The sequence below is a fragment of the Myiozetetes cayanensis genome, unplaced genomic scaffold, assembly GCF_022539395.1.
Source record: "Myiozetetes cayanensis isolate MyiCay16 unplaced genomic scaffold, myiCay2020 scf16, whole genome shotgun sequence".
NCBI lineage: Eukaryota > Metazoa > Chordata > Aves > Passeriformes > Tyrannidae > Myiozetetes > Myiozetetes cayanensis.
In genome coordinates this window covers 4,241,793-4,261,534 of record NW_026087270.1, presented here as the reverse complement: position 1 = coordinate 4,261,534, position 19,742 = coordinate 4,241,793, and the positions used below count along the sequence as shown (strand labels likewise).

General features: G+C 43.0%; 1 protein-coding gene across 8 annotated transcripts in view; it reads left to right on the top strand.

Annotated features, from left to right (window-relative positions):
- The first annotated feature begins 14,602 nt into the window (after nt 1–14,602).
- Nucleotides 14,603–19,742, top strand: part of ZNF536 (zinc finger protein 536) — a 346,468-nt gene continuing 341,328 nt past the window's right edge. For 3 of the 8 annotated variants that reach the window (XM_050311205.1, XM_050311206.1, XM_050311212.1), the window contains exon 1: nt 14,811–15,339. The gene's annotated coding sequence lies outside the window, so the exon portion shown is untranslated. Of the gene's footprint in view, nt 14,621–14,807; nt 15,340–16,058; nt 16,088–17,270; nt 17,789–19,742 lie in introns of those variants that run through there. The other 5 variants (XM_050311207.1, XM_050311211.1, XM_050311210.1 and 2 more) reach the window with 5 other exon arrangements.

Genomic DNA, 19,742 nt, shown 5'->3' with positions numbered 1-19,742 from the left:
TGTGTGAGCTTTTTTGGGAGGCAGTGATTCCAGTCCCATTTCGCAGAGAACCAAATGCTCACGCTGCATTGCTGTGATGCTGTTGCTTGTAATTCCCTTGCTGAGGCTCCTTTCACAAAGCCTGGTGACCATCAGACGCAGGTGTCCCTCTCTGCCCCCCCTCTGGCTGCGGTTAAGGCACGTAGCAGTCTGAGGAGACATTAATTGCTGTTAACTGCAATGGGCGCTTCTGTATTTGGGCTTTGTTTAGGGCAAATTCCTCTGCAATTGCATTGTTAGAAGCCACGGGGCTGTTAAAGTCGGAGTTATTAGGCCATGTGCTTTCTGTGTGTTGTCATAGTCGGAACAACACCAGTGTAAACGTCTGTGCTGGGCAGGGGAAGTGTTAAGTGAAGAATAAAAACAAGCCCAAATTCCCATTTGGAAACTGCATGCCTCAACAAATACCACTGTTCGTAGCAAGTTATTAGCTTCTTGGTTGTAATTCTGGTCCTTTTCTAAAGGGAGGTGGAAAAAAGCATGTAAAAGAGATTTTTGACACTTCACGGCGTATTGAGTGAACAGCAGAAAGCTCCCCAGTCTGCCCGTTCCCATTTACAGTTTGGATGTGGCTGAGGTAACACTTCTTTCTCCTTTCCCACGTGATTCCCCATGTCTCCCGGTGGCAGCACCCTTGACACCCCAAAATGCAGGTGAATAACACACCTTCAAATGATAAATCTGAAACGTGCCTGCCACCTGTGTATGAGAGACCTTTATAAGCAGCTTTTTTCTCCTCCCAGATAGGAAGGAGGTCTCCATTGTGGGCATTGTCAGGGCTCACTGGAGCTGCTCTTCCTCCCCAGGGTACCGAGGAGGGAAGGATAGCATGTCCCTGGGTGAGAGGGCTGCTCCCCACACTGGAGGCTGGCAGGGGGTTGCTCCCCTGAAGGTACAACAAGAAAGTGGGAATTGCAGTTAAATGCCCTCTGGGAGGCTTAGGGGAGTGTTTGCTGGTAGAGTCAGATGAACTGAATTTCCATGTCTGTGTCTGAACATCCTGAAGTTCACTTATTACACACCATCCACTGCACTGTTACTGCATGTGGCTGAGTTTTTAACAGCTTACAAATCTGCAGTGTCTGTTTTTCTCAGCCCAGCTATGTATGAGGGACCTGTAAGAAGCATTTGTCTCCTTCTGAATGTACAGTCTTCACCTTCTTTTGTTTTTGCTGTGTGCCTTCCAGAATTAGGAGATTCAGAGTGAGAAATGTCATTTATATATTTATTTAGAAGCCAGCCTGAGCAACAGCACATTTACTAGCTTGGTTCATTTTTATGAATTTGATTCATTGCTTATTAAAGCCAATGGAAATCTTTCCATTGTTTTCAGCTGGTTCTGGCTCAGAACTTCTTGGTGCTTGACAATATTTAGTAGGAGCTGAAAGATTTGAACTTCTAAATCATGCTATATTATGGTCTTCTGCCATGCCTGTTTCTTAATTATATACATAATCCTAGTATCTGTTGCAGTGTGTTTCTGGCTGAGCAGTTTCTGTTCAGTTAAATTTTCACAAGTATGATGTTATGAAACAGTTAAGCAAAATATCATCAATATTATATTTGTCACAAATGAGAAACTAAATATCGAGATCAGTTTTATCCATTCATTAGTTTATGGACACCGAGTCCTCTGAGGAATGTCACAAATTCCCTTGATGTCTCTCAGTGCTAGAATTCAGCATTTGGATCTTTGATTTAATGGAAAGATACATTAAAAACTGATACAGTCAGACAGGTCCCAGTGGGGTACGCATCCATGTCGGCTTTTACGTCACAGTCACAGTTCCTTCAGTCAAGATTTGGCAGCAGATTATTTTATCCAAAAGTTGTTCTGGAATATGCCATGCACTTTTCACAAGCATGCAGTGGCTGTTCAAATGATAGCAGACCCACTATTTCAGCTTCCCCAGCACGGCTCTTACCTGTGCGTGCATCTGAGATGTTCTCGTGTGGCTGAACGTCCCCCTCCCCACAGCCCTGGGCCGTGGCACGTGGGCAGGTGGGCTTTGTGGGAGCCGATGTCTTCCAGAGCACTGGGAATTCCCACAGCTGCGAGATGCTGTGGAACCGTTTGCATTTTTAACAAAGTTCAGCGTGGTTGTGTTTTCTTCTTCTATATTGGCTTTCTAAAGGTATTCCAGTAGCTGTCATTTCCCCCAGGATTCTTGACTGAATCCGTGGGTTTCAAGTTACTGTTATAACATATTACAGGACAATTAATTTGTAAGCACTGTAACCTGTCCTAGAAAGCAGATTCTGAGAGGAATAGTTTTATCCTTATAATTCAGTGTATCATGTAATGAAAACTAATCTATGTAGTTCAAATTCAGACATTAAAACAAGTTAAAAGGGTCAGTATATACAATAAATTTCCCTTTGCCAATTTACTCAGTTAATTTAGACATTGCCTTTTCAATTTAACTCATTAAAACTTTCTTGCCAAGTTTACTTATCTGTGTTAAGGGTACAATTAATATTATAATTTTTAATTAGCCACTTGGTTTTATCAGAGCCAAAGTGTTTCCTTAAGTGTGAATATCAAAATAGAGCCTATATTTTTAAAGAAATTAGAGCACTTCAACTTCACTAATTCCTTAATAACACAAATATTTGTGTATCTTACTCCTTATAGTTTATGCATCAATAGTTGTGTTGTTTTGTTTTATTTTATAACCTTAGCATAATATAATACTGAAAGCTATATTTTGTACTACTTAATTCTGTACCACTCATTCTGATTTATGGCATCATTTTGTTTCCAGCTCACTCCTTATCTTCAAAAGGCTTGATCCAAAACTCATCAAATTCAGAGGGATAGATCCCAGTGGGCTTTGGATTAGTCTGGTAGGGTGAAATTGTGGACTTCACGAAGTTTGCATTACATGTGCAGATATGCAGTACTGAGATTACTTGATAGATTTCTAATTCAGCTTCTTCTATTTAGGAGCAAGTTCTTGAGAATCCTGGCCATGCACTTGAAATTTAAGAGACCATTTTAGTTGCATATATTCATCCATTTTCTTACTATGACATTTGAGAATACATTTATTTGCCAGTTTGATTTTATCATCATTATGGAGGGCTCGTGTTTCTAATTTCTCCTACAGTCTCTTGAATTGTTAATGTTAACTCCTACTGAACCCAACCTTGTTTTCTGTCTGAGGGATGCCATTCTGAACTGGTGCTGATGCTGAGCTGTTAAAAATACTTTTTTCAGGAATTACAGGTTTACAAGTCATAATAAAGGACAGCTCATCACAAAAGTATGAAAAAGCTTTAATGCAGAAGACACCTGATAAATAGTATCACAGTGCATTTGTCTTATTATTTCTTAGTTATAGATGTATGGAGTGATAGATATAGAATTATGAAATTGATTTAAGTTCTTTAGTGCAGCAGAAGCTGTTTTGTCATCTTGAGTGCTCTTGCTTTTCTTTTTCGCCTGACATTGTTAAATTGGAAAACCCTGGACATACCTTCCATTATATACCAGCTAGAACATTCCTGGGTTTGCCATTGACTTGGTAATTCCTAGTATTCTGTCTGGTTATGTATAGAGACTGCTGCACAGGAGATTCATTTTATTAAATAAATACAGAAGGAGTGTGTTAATATGAAATGTTTGTAACAGATACTACTAGATAATCATGTATGCTGTAAGCTACCTTAAAATGCGTTTCTTACATATCACTGTGCTGCCTGATACATGGCTATTGTGCAGCTGATTAGCTGTGGTGAGAAATTACTCATTCCCTTGTATTAACTACACTGTTTAACTACACTGTTTCCACCAATCAGTATGAAGTATGCCAACTTTGTTTAGCCTGTGCACTTGTGCAATGATGAACAAGTAATGCATAAAACAAACCCTCCTACCTAATCAAACATTCCTCAGAGATTTGAAAACAGAAACAAAGGGTAAATCCATTCATAGATTATAATGGTAAAACAAAATAAAGTTTGACATATGTATATGGAAACTATGAACACATGATATGAATATTTTTTTTAAACAACAACATGTTTGAATTATTAATAAATGCAAAAAACATGTTTTAACACAATATGGAACAATTGGAAGGATATATTTCTTTGGAATCAGAAGGATCAGGAAAGATCTGTATTGAATACAAACACCTTTTTTTCCCCTCTCGCTTTCCATTTTAGCCTTTTCAAATGTCTGTCTCATCATGAAACACTGCCATGGTTGTAGTTGTGAGAAGTTTCCCTTTTTCATCCTTGAGCCTGCAGTACAATCTTCATTCTCTGAGTATATAATAAATGAAGTTTGTTAACCCTCAGGGTGTGAAACCCATTTTTCTCTTCTTGTCCTAGGGTGTTAGGTGTTGAGGACAGCTGATGAGCAATTCTTTAGGGAAGACTGCAAAGCTATTGAGGAAAGGGCTTACATTTAATTTTGTCATATATCCTGGTTGCCAGGTTATTTGATTTTAAGATAATTAATGGATCTTTTTATGGGTGTATTCTTTCTTAGTCATCAAGAAAGCTCCAAATATTTGATAAGAGTGATTTTATTGAAGAGTAGTAAATATCGACAGAATGAGATACCAGAAAGTTTGTGGAGTTTTGGATTTTTTTTCCCCCTTATCTTTAGATTTGAACAAGCACAACGCTTGCAGATTTGAGGGGGGCTGTGATGAGAGACCACTGTAGGCATTTTCACTGGTGACTGCACACTAGTTAGGGACCTTCATTCTGCCCTTCTCTACAATTCTTTTTGGCTTTAGTGGCTGCTGTGTGAACAGATAGTGCACAAAATACTCATCAATGTAAATGCCGTGTATAAATAAAATCCTAAATTGAAACCATCACAAGCAAGTTGAAGTAAAGACAACAGAATCTTTATCATCAAGCCCTTAGAGGAAACAATGTGAGGGAACAACAATGCCAGCTTTAACTTTGAATTCCCAGTTGTGTGTTGGCTTGTACCCCAACTTTAATATTAATCAGAAGCTTTTCTGCATTTCATCTCCTCATTTGCAAAAAAATCTTTGCTGAAAGGTTATATAAAACTCATTATTTACCTGAGTGACCAGAAAGGCTCTCAAAGTGCCATTCCAAGCTCTCGGGTGAATGCTTATTTATAGTTTTTTAATAGGCATTCATTACCTGATGGATTGGAAAGACTCTTTTTGAACCAGTTCCTGTCTATTGGTTAAATACAGATTGATAACTTTTTCTTAAAAAGCTTATTATTAACCAGATAAGCTCATCACCTTTGGATTTCTAAAGTGGTGATTAGTTTTAGCTTCCAAGGGTTTATTCAAGATTTTTACCAGTGTAACTTAAATTTTGCCCGGTGGGCTGTATTCTGTAAAGTAATTACAGTAGTGCAATGCTTGCAAACCCCCAACTGCAGCAGTAACACAAGCCTGTTTTCACGAAGACATACCTCAAACCCATATTGCTGCTCATATATTGGGTAGTCCAAGCACAGGGCATAGAGGAAGTAAAAGGGTGTAGCACATTTTAAAATTCCTGTGAGCTTGGTTGGAAACACATTGTTAGGCATATTTTGATGTCTAAAAAGACATAACAAGTCCTATTCACACCTCTGTGCAATTTGCACAGTCTTTGAGCTTCACTGATTTTTGCTTGGTGTATCATTCTGCTTTTGGGGATTTGCTTTTAGCTTAAATTACTGAGGAAACAGGGGAAAAAGAAAAACCCAACAAAACTCCTTGCAGTTTTTACAAATGCAGTTTGGTGGTGTGGGCTTGGAAGCCCCATGCAAACTACCTCTATGGGTGACTCACAGTGGCTCCCATTCTTTGTGAATTGAACTCTACCCCATCTCAGGCATCTCTCCCTTGTTAGTGCCATAGGCAACGCTTCCTTGGCATGGCTCCAGCTCCTCACCCACCTCTGCAGCTGTTAGCACATCTGCAGGATTTCAGAGTGACAAGTCCTGGCTAAAGAGGTGTAAAAAAACATGGTTATACACGCCCAAGGGTTGTGATCCTTGAGGGCTCTTCCAGGGTGTAACTTATATCTTCAAATGACGCTCTTAAATAGCATCAGTCGGAGCTTAAATCCAACCTAAAGATGACATGGAATGGTAAGAAAAAAGGGCCCTAAACTTGCCATGTTCCTGGAAGATGCATAAGTTGGTTGAATTCTCTGGGGTTTCCATATAATTCCTAAAATATTTGAAAATTTGAAGCCTCGTTTTGCTTGGGTTTGTTATTGCTGTTTTGCAGGGCATGAGAATACCTGTCTTTGCTTCTGTACATTTCACTTTCCACTTTTTCTTCCATCCTTTAAGTAGGAAATTTCTATCCTGTTCACGCATATTTTTTCCTCTTTTAGGAAATATATGTTGCTAGAAGAAGTGTTGAACACTCAGTGGGGAGAGCAGTCCTTTCTCAGCTGGTTAGATAGAGTAAGTTTTCAACCATCTGAAGGCAACTCCTACATTTTGTTACTTCCCATTTTCTTCAGAGACGGTTTACCTTCAAATGCCTCTAATTATGCAAAGATGCTTTGCACAAAATAAAAACAGATGCAAGTTTCTTATGTAAAATTAACTAGTATCTCGGAAGAAAAACCTTTTTGGTTAAGTGAGAAAATTGCAAATAAATACTCAAAGCCTTGAGGACCTTTGAGCTAACAGAAAGGAAATTATAAAGGTCATAGTGTTGGTGTTCTTTGACATCACCTTTCCTATTGCAAAACTTTGGTGGAAGTGTCTATCTTAACTGCTTAAAGTATTACTTTTTAGGAAGCCAGTCTTTCGTTTCATTAAGAAATCCTTAAAATTCTGTTTAAAATAACGTGAACAAAACCAATTGTACTGTTTGCCTCCCTCTACTGGCTGTGCAGACAGTGTTAGTTGGCTTCTTGTCCTGTGACCCCTTTATTGTAATCCAGTTTATAGAAGTGTTCATTTCAAGGTGGCATAGAAAAAGGTGAGTGAACAGCTGTATATGACCAGAATTATGGAAACAGGAAATTTAGAAAGAAACAACAAGTCTTCATTTTTGAGTCTTTAAATTATTAGAAACAGGTGTGTTATTAAAGAAGGTCCCAGCCTCTCCTGAACTCTGAATTCTTGAGTGGTTTAGGTGAGAACAGGAGAGTCATATGCAATTTCTTTGAAGAAAGGCCAGGTGCTGAGGTACAGCAACAATATTTTGGCAGAAAAATGGCAAATCAAATCCAACTGTCCAAGAGGAGTGGATATGAGCAGAGCTGAACAAATCTTTGTGTGTACACACATCACTCAGGTGCTTTGCATTACACAGAGAGCTCTCCACTTCATCAGTTTTCAGATGTTCTGCTCTGCACTCTGTATTGATGTATATTTTTCACATACATATCATAGCCAGCTCGGTCCTTTGTCCTGCTCCCAAAGCCTCTGTGACTCTCCAGGGATATTGCCTAAATCACTTTCAAGTGTCCAGTCTCCTGTGAGGATGTGAGATAGTCCTCTTTGTTTTATTAGCAGTCTCAGAAAGCAACCCTGCAAAAGAACCTACAGCACAGCACAGTGGAGCATCTCTAATGGCAAAGCCAGGGAATGGAGCAGGCAGAGCAGTGACTCCTCCAGGAAATTATTTTCATGCTCCTGGGCATCAGTTTTAGTAGAGCTTTTTGGTCTCATGTCTGTACCTGGACATCCAGAGTGACCCTTTCACGGGGCAGGTGCAGTGGTAGAGTTCATGGGCAAAATAGACAAAAAGAGAGGCATTTGTTTTTTCTTACAGCTATTTGAGAAAATAAAAACATGGAGGCACAATTATTTTTTGGATTTGATAAAAACAACTCTTGGAATCGAAGCAACAACACTGGATGCCCAGTCCAGCTTTTCTTCTGGTGTCTATAGGATCCAACCTGGGCCATGCCGGGACTGTCATGTCCCCTGGCTCCAGCCCCAGCTGCTCTCCACGGCCCTCCCACCACCTCTGCCTGGCTGTGGGATCCCTCTGTGTGCCCTGGCTTCCATGGGAATGGCCAGGCTGGAGACTGCGGAGATGGGGAGGATGGAAGAAAGCCCATGGGCTGCTACAGCTTGAATGAATAGCTGGTGCTTGTGGTAAGGCTACAAAACAAACCACTGGGCATAAATCATGGCTCTCCAGACAGACACAGCCGTGGCAGTTCATAAGAGCTCTAAGCTTGTTATTTAAAAAAGAGCCCCCTGGGAGGGTGTCCCTGAGGATAGGTGGGAGCAGGAGGTGAGGGGCCGTGCTGGCTGTGCCACCACGGTGTCCCTGTGCGCTGTGGGCAGGGCAGTTGGTTTCAGGATGGCTGTGGTTGAGCTCTGCCCTGTCCCTGGCCATGTTTCCTGGCTGCCAAGACACCATGAGGTGCTGCTGCCAGGGACAGACAGCCCTGGCACTGGCACTCCATGGCCAAGCCTGTGCTGGGTAAGGGGAGGCACCATCTTTCAGTCTTCTTCACAACACAGCCTGTGCACTGGACCCCTGAGGAGAGACACCTTCACTCGATGAATCATGTGGGAAAACCTCCCCCAAAAAAAATGGCTTGTGGTCTGCCAGAGATCTCATCACATCCTCCCAAAATATCTCAGACTTTCTTCAGCCTCAGACACCAACCTGATGGAGACGAGGTATTTCTGTCCAGACACTGGCCCCCACCAGAGTGGCTGTGTATACCATAGTTCAGTGAACAACTCACACCTCTGCAGTGTCCACTGCTGGGGCCCCCACAGAGCATGAGGTGTTCCCTGCCTGACAGCAGCCCACACACAGAGCTCCCTGCCACAGGTAAGTGATGCACCTCACACACCACCCAGGGTCAGGTGGCAAAGGGAGCACTGGTGTCATGGCCTTAGTTACTGTAATGTGGGGCTTAAGTTGTGAAACTGTAGCTTACAAGCTAAGAGAAACACTTTCAGCACATCCTTAAAATGTAGCTCTTTACTATCAATGTTAGTCTGAAAGTTTTCTGACAGCACAGTGGCTTAAACATGGTGATGTGTGAAGTGATGGTGGAGGTGCTGGAAGGGCAGCTCTGTGCCATGAGGGAGGCACAGGCAGTGTGGGACACTGTGTACAAACAGCAGAGGAAAGGGAGAACTGGGATGGAAGGAGGGATGTGCCAAAGCAGCCGGTGGGGAATATTGGTGTTCATCAACAAGGGAAAGCAGCCCAAGCCCTGGGGGAAGCCATGAGGTTATAACCATTAGAAGCCTAGGGTTTGCTGGGAACCTTGGGACCAGGATGGAAAGAACTGGGAAGAGCTTAAGGAAATTGTTGAGAAGTGGTATATTGGTCAGAACAGTTGAGTAAGAAGAAATGCTTACCCGAAAAATCATTCTGGAGTCTTATCTCAGAGGTAAGATCTCACCATCTCTTTTAAATAGCTCCTGGAGAGCTCTGACAGACTGGGAACAGGCTCAATGTGAATTTGCTATAAGAGTTAGGTCAGGGCTAGTGCACTTTAAAGTTGAAGTTCAGGTATTCTTTTGGATATTTTTCCCAGCACTTTCTCCTCTTGATCAGTCATAATTCATAGTGATTACAGCTAGAGAAGTAGACCTGCTATAGCAATCCCACATAAATTTAAATGTTAAAGTTTAAGTCGTGGAGCAGCAGTTGTCTCCTGATCTTCTACACATTGTGCTTGTACTGAGACTTACTGCAGCTTTTAGTCTTGCTCTTTTGGAGGATATCTGAGCCCCTGTTGTGCTGAATGGAAGATGGTCACAGAAGTATGTCCTGCATGGGTTTATAAATGCTGTGCCTTTATTCTGTAAGCATAATTTGCTAGATTCCACTAGGTGGATCTATTGAGAACATTGTTCACTATTTAATGTAAGAAGTGTCTTTCACTTTAGGGAAAAAAAAAAAAATCTTTCTTTATTACCACTTTACTCAGCTTCTTATGTTCTGTAGAAACACATAAGTGACCACTTTTGTCCACAGAAAGCTCTAAAGCCATGTATCAGTCTGTCACTCCATAATACCTTGAAGGACTTTTCTCTCTTCACTCCAGTTTTGCCCTTATTTTGCAAAGGAAAAGGGTCAGTGCTGCCACTGCTGTGAGAGAGAGGTGCAGCTCCACAGTGACCCAACTTTAGATTCTGCTTCTGTTGCACATCTTCCTGATGTGGGAAGATATGTCCTATTTTGTACTCTCTTCGGGGTCCTTTCTTGATGGCTGTGTTTTGATGAGTTGTTGCAATGACTTTATCACAAGAAGTGGCCAACACAGGCTCCTGGCCTTAGGATATGCTTTTAGTTGACACGTGGAAGTTGTCTGTGCTGTCAGGCTCAATGATAGATAACTACTGCATTGAGGATATAGACATATCTCCTGAAATACTTTTTACAATTTCTGATTACCTCTACCCTGTGATGATGGCATATACAATTTTTGCTGATCAAATCTATAAAGAGATACTTATTTTGGTCATGGTCCCTGCAAAATAGCTTGTTCTCAAATGGCTCCTGCCTTTGGTCTGTTTTCCAAAGCTGGAATCTCTGAGTCCCTTTTCCAGGAAGCTTTCGTACAGTCTGTACAGCTGAGAAAGCCTCCATCCACCTTGTCAGTTTGCTGGGGTTCTGCCCAGGAAAACCCTGTGTTTGTAACAGGCATTTTGAGAGGGTTTTCCTTTTTTCCTGTGCAAGCGTTTTATTTATGTCTTCTTGAACCATGCTTCAGCGACTTTCTTGCTGGATGACTTGTGTTTTCACTGGCTCAGACTGCCATGTAGATCACACCACCTGTTCCAGAGTTTGCTGAAACATTCACTGCAAGTTTTTTGAAATTCCTTATTTAAAGTCACCGCTATTGGATGATTTCATTTATATGCCTTTCCTTATCAATATTAAAGACCCGATGTTCTGCTCTTCCTTGGAGAAGAGACCCCCTCCTAAAGGCATTAAGCTTTCAATGGGCTTTTGCAGTCTTTGTTAAAAGAATGCCCAATTGCTTATCACTTTTCTTTAGGAAAGAAATGCCGATCACACTTTTTAAGAACAAAGGCAGGATTATTCCTCGGTCCTTCCTTATAAAGCAAACAACTTATAAATATTTAAATATATAAAGCTAACTTTCTCCCCCACCCATTGTGTAAATTACTGTATGACCAGTTGTCTTTTGCTACTTTCCTGTGTAAAGCCTCATAAAATGTTCCTCCAACCTGGGCTTTTGTTGGACTCACCAAACTTGGGAGCTTTGGGATCTTCCCTGTTATTTACGTCTGTCTGAAATGAGATCTTCTGGAAGGCTCTCATTCCACAAAGGTAGAAATCATGGGAAAAGGTAATGTTGCCTGGCTAAAGAACTCAGCTTTCATTTCCTCTCTTCCTGCTTTTTGAAGTTTGACAAGTCTGTGACTGATAGGTTCCCCTCCCTGAGAAGGTGCCCACTATGCCCCAAGACAGTGCAAGAGCCTTTCAGAGTAAGGCACACAAAGTACATCTCTTCTGCTCTTTCCCTCTCTCCTCTGTAGCATTTTTGCCTAGTGTATTCCTGCCTACTCATGGAGGAGGTACAGAAGGGAATAAAATCAACCAAAGAATTTGGAGAGGTAGCTGAAGACAGTTGAGAGGATGTAAAGGCTTTGAAGAGAAAAGACCTTTCCTTGGATGCAAGAAAAGAAGAAAGGAACAGTGCTGAAAATACGGGGAGGAATAGGAAGGAATACTGGAGGGAAATGGAGAAGTGTTGATGGTGTCTGGGAATATGATGAATTCTGAAAGAGGCTTGAGCAACGTCTCCCTGAGCTCACAACTGAGACCTTCTGTATCCCATCTAACCAGTATTCATTGCTTTGGTGTTGGAGCTCAATTTTATTGAGTCAATAAAATTTGGAGGTCTCTTGGCTTTAGGATGTGCTCAGCTCATGGATCTGCATTATCTTCATTATCCATTCTGGGAAGGCTTGGCCACCCCAGCCCAAATAATCATGTCTGTGAGGCCCTGGGGAAGAGAGTTTTGATCAGTCTTGTCAACAGCATCGTCCCCTGACAGCACCATTGCCTGAATGTAGTAGCCCACTCTTCCAGATTTTGAGAAGGCTTCGGTTGACATTTTCTTCCTGTAGAGTTGAGCTGGATGATCACCTGGACCATCCAACTGACTACAAAAAAACAACAAAAAAATTGATAGGTGATTCACTAGTGCTGGACCACAGCTCTGCCCTCATCTCAGTGAGGGTTTAGTTCTTAATCCCAGCTTCCTGGGAGATGGTTCTTAATCTCTGTCCAATGGAAAGTTTCTAGAGGGAAATTCCTATTCTCTCCAGAACAGAAAGAGGAGGAGAAATACTTTAATTTCTGCAAAGATCAGAGTCAAAGCCCTCATGTTCATGCTTGTTTTCACTCAATCTGTTGTTTCTAAATGAGCATCATGCACTTACTCTAGAGGAAGAGGAAATCCCAGTTAGATGTCTCGAGCTCCTCTGCTGTCAGTTGCTGTTTCACCTATCTTTAGTCAATATTCTTATCTTTGTCTCAGGAAAAAGAACCATGGGCTTTTCCTGAGCTCTCATTCTTCTGTAACTCTTTGTGCAGTGCTCTGAAATCTCCTGTCTGTCACTGATTCCAGGTGCTTGATTTGGCCCCTGCCTCTGAAATGCCATCTCCTCCTATGCGGTTTGTATTATGTAGCCCTAGGTCATGGAAATTGTAAGGTGAAATCTGATATATTTAAAGAAAGGTATAGCTCATTCTTTTATGAGACTGCTAATAATGTTCAGCCTTGACAGGGTTAAAAGGCAACATCCATTTCCCCATTATCTTGTTTAAAAAGTGCCTTTTTTAAAGTCCATATGGCGACTTCCTTTCGACCTGCTTTCCCATCCTTGTCTCTTTGTCAGGGCTGTCACTTATAAAGAATCACTTGACTTACAATAACAAGTTCAAAAGAAGACAGAATATAATCAGTTGATCCACGAAGAATTGAAATAAAGAACACCCCCACTGCTCCAGTTATCATTCCCATAGAGATAGTGATATTATTGATGTGATTGCTATGCTAATTTCTATAGAAAAAACTTGTATTTTGGAATTTGTTCAAAGAGAATTTCAGACACATCAAATTGGAAAATGCAGAGTGAATTCCTAAACTTTTTCGTATAGGCATGGGAATCTTTTTTCTTTCTTTCTCTCTCTCCTTTTTTTTTTTTTTTTTAAACATTGAATAGCTCTGAACAACTATTTATAAACTTCACTTCAAATATCAATTCCAAAAATGTCGGTAATTTTTCAGTTATTATAGAAAGTTAATTCACTGTAGTTCCAGAAAAAAAAAAAAAAAAAGTCCTATTGTACCTTTAGGGTTATTAATATAACCCCCGTAACCTGCAGAAGTGGGATTGGACCACAGACTCCAGAAACAGAGGCTAGGGATTATAAAAGATGGGCACATTTAAGTCCAGTGTTTAGGAAGAGCTAATTAATCTATACTCCTTCCTCTGCAATTCCATAGTCCCTCTGGGAATTGCTACAAACATAAACTTTTTTTTTTCTTCTCATGGACTCCTATTTTAACTAGAAGGTTTCAGCTTGTGATGTTATGCTTTTTATGTAGTAAACTGATTTAAAATGTATGCCAGTCATCTTCAGGGAACTCATTTCAGTCAAGATGAAACTAGTCTTACCTGAATCAATGTTTTAAGTGTCCCTGTGGCTCGGCATTTTGAATAATCAATCTGTCTCCATCGCTTCTTAATCATGCGCATCACAGTCTTTTTTATTTGTCAACCCTTTCGGATCCTGGCTTTTTGTTATTAACATGCCCCTAATGTCACATGCAAGCCTTTTCTTTAAAACAAGCTGCTCATTGGTGTATTTTGATACTTTTTATTATTACTAAATCTTTTTTCCCATAATTACACCACAATCATTATATAATCCCATAACAAAGAGTCTATTGAGGCACCATGCTTTTGTCAACTATGGGACACAGAATCCATAATTGCATTATTCAGCTTCCCCCCCCCCCCTTCTGCTTTGTAGAAACACAACCTATTTCACCAGTCACATTTGCACCTTGTTTGCTTGGTTATATATTATTTACTAAATCGTTGCCCTGCGGATAAACCGTGTAAAGTTGCTTTAAAAAAGTTATTTGTTTGATAATTAAGTCCTGAAAACCCATCGTTTAATGATTATTCCGAACCCATAAGGCAGAGAACCTCCATGACGTTTTTCTCTAAGTTTAATTACCGTATGCTAATTTCCTTGCCTACTACGTGATTAATTAAAATCATATTTTCATAATCATTTGGCACTAGTATTGTTTTAGAATTATCATGATCCCCTAAATAGTGTATGTAAATAAAGTCGGCTCTAATGGAAAGAATCAAAATGCAACGCTGAGGACCTTTATGTGTTTGTATGCATGCGATTGGCAACATAACTGGCTTATTTACATTAAATACGCCACAAGGTTACAGTGCAGATCAACGTCACTTTATCGCTGATTACTTCTCTTAAACGCCGGAGCGGTGACTGATGCTCCGGTCCCCCTGTCCGCCAAGGTTTTCCCCGGGAGTTTTTTTTTTTTTTCCCTCTTTTTTTTTTTTTTTTTTTTTTTTTTTTTTTTTTTAGGAGAAACAGACTTTGCATAGTTTCGGGAGCAGGTAAGAAGGGCGCTTTGTGGAGCCCGGCGCTGCCCCCGGGGGCTCGGCGGGGCTGGCGGGGCGCGGGCAGGGGCGGCGGGGCGCGGGCGCGGGGGCTGCGCGGGGCGCGGGGGCTGCGCGGGGCGCGGGCAGCGGCGCTGGCCGGGGGGCTGCGGAGCGGCGCGGGCTCCTCGGGGTGTTTACACGCGCTCAAGGTCACGACCAAGCTGCGCCGTGTTAAATGGTTTCTTAGTTGCTAGACAGGGAGAAAAAATGGACGATCACAGACCATTCTTTGTAGATTATTATATCAAGGGTTCAGCTTTTGGCTCATCAAAGCTAAATGCCGCAAGACCTATCTAGTTGCTGTGAATTATGCCAAGACGACAATGGAGTGCTTTTTTAATGGTACAATGCATTTCACCTACCAGATAGGGGGAGTCCACGCTGAGAGATGGGGATGTCTTGTGATGTTGGGTGATCAGTATCAATGAAGGGGGTTATTCTGAAAAGAGACAGATTAAAATAAAGCGCTCTTTGCTCGGGATGTGCTGGAAGCAGTTGGGAGGGCTACCCGGAGCGGGCGGCCGCGGCAGCCCCGCGCCGCACTTTTCCCCCTCCGCACAAGAAAATGATCAAGTCAATCATGTGGACATGCTTCATTATTCATTGAACACAATCTTTTACAACGCTCCGTTTACGTGCGGGAGTTTCTTCTACGCTTTGCTTTAAATTTTAAGGTAAGAAAGACAAAGGTAAAAAGGGGGTTTTTGAGGATCCGGGAGGCTCCCGTGAGCCATCAAAGAGGCTCCAAAGTCAGTCCGGAGTATGTTTTTGTTTTTTATTTCTTTTTAATCATCGCAATGGGGCCTGCGTTTTCCACCGTGATTAAAAAAATACAGTATAATTAAATATCCATAGCAGTGACGTTTGCAAGCAGGGCTGTCAGGGGAAAAGCAGAAAATAATGAAAGGAGCGGAGAAGCCATTGAATGGCGCTATAGAACTTAGCCTGAAGAAAACCCTACGTTTTTCCTCTTTCTCTCTCGTTTCTTTTAAAACCGTTACTTTACAAAAAAGGAGCGGGCGGGCGAGGCGAGGCGAGGGGAGGCGAGTGCCGGCGGCGGTCGCGGCGCTGCCCGGGGGCCGCCCGCCGCCGGCCCCAGCCCGCACCGACCCTGCCCTTAACTTGCCCAGAAACTTTTTGTTTTAAAGGGTTGCCGCGGAGCAAACTTTGCTGAAGTGACTTTAAACGCGGGCCCCCCCCTTTCCTCCCTCCCTCCCCCGTTAGGATCCCGGCTAATCGTGGTGTAATTTGTAAACTCTCCCCCCCTCTTTTTTTTTTTTTTTTAATCAAAGTTAGCTGATGCATACCATGTGTCAAACTTGTGAGATTCAAGTGCCTAAGAGACCTGCCATTTTGTGCTCTAATCGACCTCTTATGAATAGGAGCCGTGCATAATGCTGCGAGGAGCGTTGTGACATTCAAGTAGGCACTAAATGTCAGGCCAGGTCTCAGCCCTTTCGGGGGGGAGCGGAGCGCGCCCGGCGGCGCCGCGGGGAGCGGGGAGGCACCTGCCAGCCCGCCGCCGGGGCTTTTGTCAGCGCCCGGAGAAAGTAACAGGTTAAGGAGGAAACTTAAATGGCAATCCCCGGCGGGCATGGGGGGGGAAAGCATCACCTTCCCGGCGGCGCGCCGTGCGCGGAGGGCCGCGGGGGCGCCGCTGCCTGCGCGGGGCAGCGGCCCCGCTCCCGGCGCGGGGGCTGCGCGGGGATGCGGGAGGCGGGGGCACCGGGCCGGCGGCGGGATTAGCGGGCGGGGTGGAGGGGGAGGAAGGAGAGATTCTTTGATGCTGTGTAGGAAAGAATCCAGATTTTAATGCGCCCATCTGTTGCAGTTTTGCAAATAATTAATATATATGTGTGTGTGTGAGAGAGACAGAGAGAGAGGGGCTGGGGGGGGGGGCGGTGAGCGCTGCCGCTTGTGTGTGTGAACTTCAACGCGAAAATAAAAAGGTCGCGAAGATTTACGCTGTTTATCGGAGGGGTCTGCGGTTCCCGCGGGGCGGCTCGCACGGGGCTCCATCCGAAAAGTTAGTTGCCGGCGTGCCCCGGCGCGGCGGCGGGGCCGGGGGCGCGGTGCGGGAGTGGGTGCGGGCTGCCCGGGGCGGGCGCGGCGGGCAGGGAGGGCTCCGGCCGCCGCCTGCCTGCGCGGCGGGCATTGTTTCGGGGTGCGTCCGGCGGATGTGGCCGCGGCTGATACAGTGTCGAGGCGGGGGACGTGATTTGTCAGATGGCTCCGTTCGCACTTGAGCCGGCGGTGCGGGGCTGTGCGGTGCGGGGCTGTGCGGTGCGGGGCAGGGGCGGGCGCGGCTGCCCGGCCGCCCGCGGCGGGAGCGCTCTGCGGGGCTGTGCATTCCTCCGCCGCCCCCCGCCCCCCCGTGCAGTTTAAAATAAATCCAACAGGGGCCGTGTTTGCTGAGCTGATGTGCCCGGCTGATACAGATAGCGGCGGCGAGCCGCCCCGCTTCTGTGGAAAAAGACTATTTTAAGTGTCATAATTAAGTTTAGAAGCCTTGTTTGGGCTCATTCACTGCTCGAAATAAAAAGGACTGGCTGCTTTTAGACCCTTTCTGAAGGGGTTGGCTAAGCGCCTCTGCACGTTCTCTTGGAGAAGAATGTTTTCTTTTCTAGTTTAATATTAGAAACTATATTTTTACTTGTTTAAACCGGATTTGATTATTCCTGTGGAGATTTTTTTCTCTCCCCCCCTTCCTATCGCTCAAATCTTTGTTCATTGTTCATTGACTGTGGAAGGCTGCTTAAATGTACGGAGAGAGGGGGGAGGCCCCCTCGCTGGTTTGATGTTGAAATAGTAAACCTGAATGAGGAGGGTGGCTGGAAAAGTGGACATTGCAGCTTTAATTAACTTCAAGATGCTTCAGCGAGGACCAGAGCGTAGTAGTGACGTTGCCTCATAAATCTGTCCAGTACAGTGCGTTGCATTGAACTATTACAGTATCACCATCATATTGAATATTCACTACCTATCCGGGAGCAGATTTGCATAATTGGATCTTTTTTAAATGAAACTTGTTTGCAAAAAACCAAACAAAACCAAAAAAACAAAAGCCCAAGTGAAAACCGCGGCGATCTGCATGATTATAAAGGGTTCAAACATATCCGAAAAGTAAGTGACCTGCATAAGTACATCAATAGGTTAAGTGCAAATAAGATGAGAAGTGCTTCTGAAAGCTGTACATTCCCTATGTGGTCTCTTGGGTTATTTCTCAATAGCGGGATTTTTTTGTAGCCTCAGGGATTTTAGGTTTTCTGTCTGCTTTCATAACTTTTTCCCTCACAGTTGTTATACAAGGTGAGGCTTTTGTACTGTGCCTGTGTACCTGTACTGATATTTTTAAAGAAAATGGATTAGTAGTTTGTAATTCGTGCTGTTTGACTTGTATAATTACAGCTATTGCAGAAGGAAAATATGTATTGCTGTTATATTTCTGGTCATCAAATAGATCATCACTAAATGCTTCAGAATATTCAAAGATTGTTTGTGTATGTGTTTGTGTACGCTTAAAAATTGACTTAGTTAACTAAGCTGTTAGTTCTTAAATCAGAGAGGCAACTAGTTTTTTAATGTGTGTGTAACCTCCCCCCTATTTGATGGAGAATGAAGATGACTGAAGTAATTCAAAATACCAGAAATTTTTAGAGTGAATTTACAGCTTCTATGTCAAACCCAACCCCTCCTAACCGAATATCTGGGTTACAATATTGCAGTTTTGGATCGGACAGGTTTAGAAGTATTTTGTAAAATCGGATGCTGGTGTTTCGGATGCTGCGAGGACGAAGTTGTGGAGTGGAGGCAGCTGAAAGCTGGAAGTTTCCTCCTGGGGAAGGGGAGCAGCGGTCGGTGGGGCGAGCCGAGCAGAAGTGCAAAGTGTGCGTGCAGCCCAAGCCTTGCCCCGGCTCTCCCCCCTCGCCGAAGGCTGCTTTAGTTATGATGTCATTCTGATAGTGGAGAGCAAATGTCTCCTGATTCTACCATTAAACGCCTGGCTGATTTGCCTGATAATGATAGCATTGACGTCCTGCTCCTTGACAAATGCAAGCCCTATGAGCCCTATGAATTAACTTTTTTCCCATAGCTGAGAGCCAGCTAGCTTTACGACTCATGAATGTAGCAGCACTTCTTTGACAGATTACTTTGAACCTCCTCGTTTCTGCAACAAAACCCCTTCTCTGAACACCACTTCTGCTAGGCTCCTAGCAGACCCCGGACAGTTTGGGCCTGATTTGCAGAGCTGCTGAGCATTCATCACTTCCACTGACTTCAGATGGAGTTGTGGGTGCTCAGCAGCTTCGAAAATCAGGCCCTGTGTTCAGTCAACAGATGATGCATTTTTTGAGGCTTGTTTGTTTTTGGTTTTGTTTTGGTTTTTTTGTTACTGTTTTTTAAGTTAGACAGCTAAAGAGGGCTCTATGATTTCTAGTCATTATAAAAATATTTGTAAATAGCTTGAGTTGTTTGTCCTAGTCTGTTCTGTTTTGCCCTTTCTGCTATCCTTTTTAAAATTTTATTTTCAATTAATCTTCTAGTGGATGTGCTGTTAATCTTCGGAAGAAAAGAATCATAAATGAGTTGTTTAAAGTTTTCAGAATGTTGTAGAAGAAAAATGTTTCCAGTTTGGTACCAAGTGCTTAGAGAATCGATTGCTGTTTCAGAACGTGCGCTAGAAGAGAGTATCGGTACAGTTGCTAAACCCTGCGATTGGGTGCACTTTCTCATGTCTGCTCTGTCTTCAGATTTTGCTCGTGACTTTGAATTTCTATTCCTGCAGGTAAACGAGATTTAATACGATGGGTTTTTTGAAAGTGCCAGTGACTTAAACTTTGTTTTCATTTGCTGTTACGATGATGACAATTAACAACTGCAGATGTAAGAAAGGTCAGCCTCTCTGTTACATGTGCAGGGAATGAACCTAAAATATTTGCAGGCTAAAGCTGTGTTTTGCAAATGAGTTCCTGAAGACACAAGTTGCTATGATGGAAACGCTGTATTAAAACACTTTTAATAAATTGACTATGACTTTATCAATTGTAAGGAAGAAAAAGGATTTGTTCTACGGGCT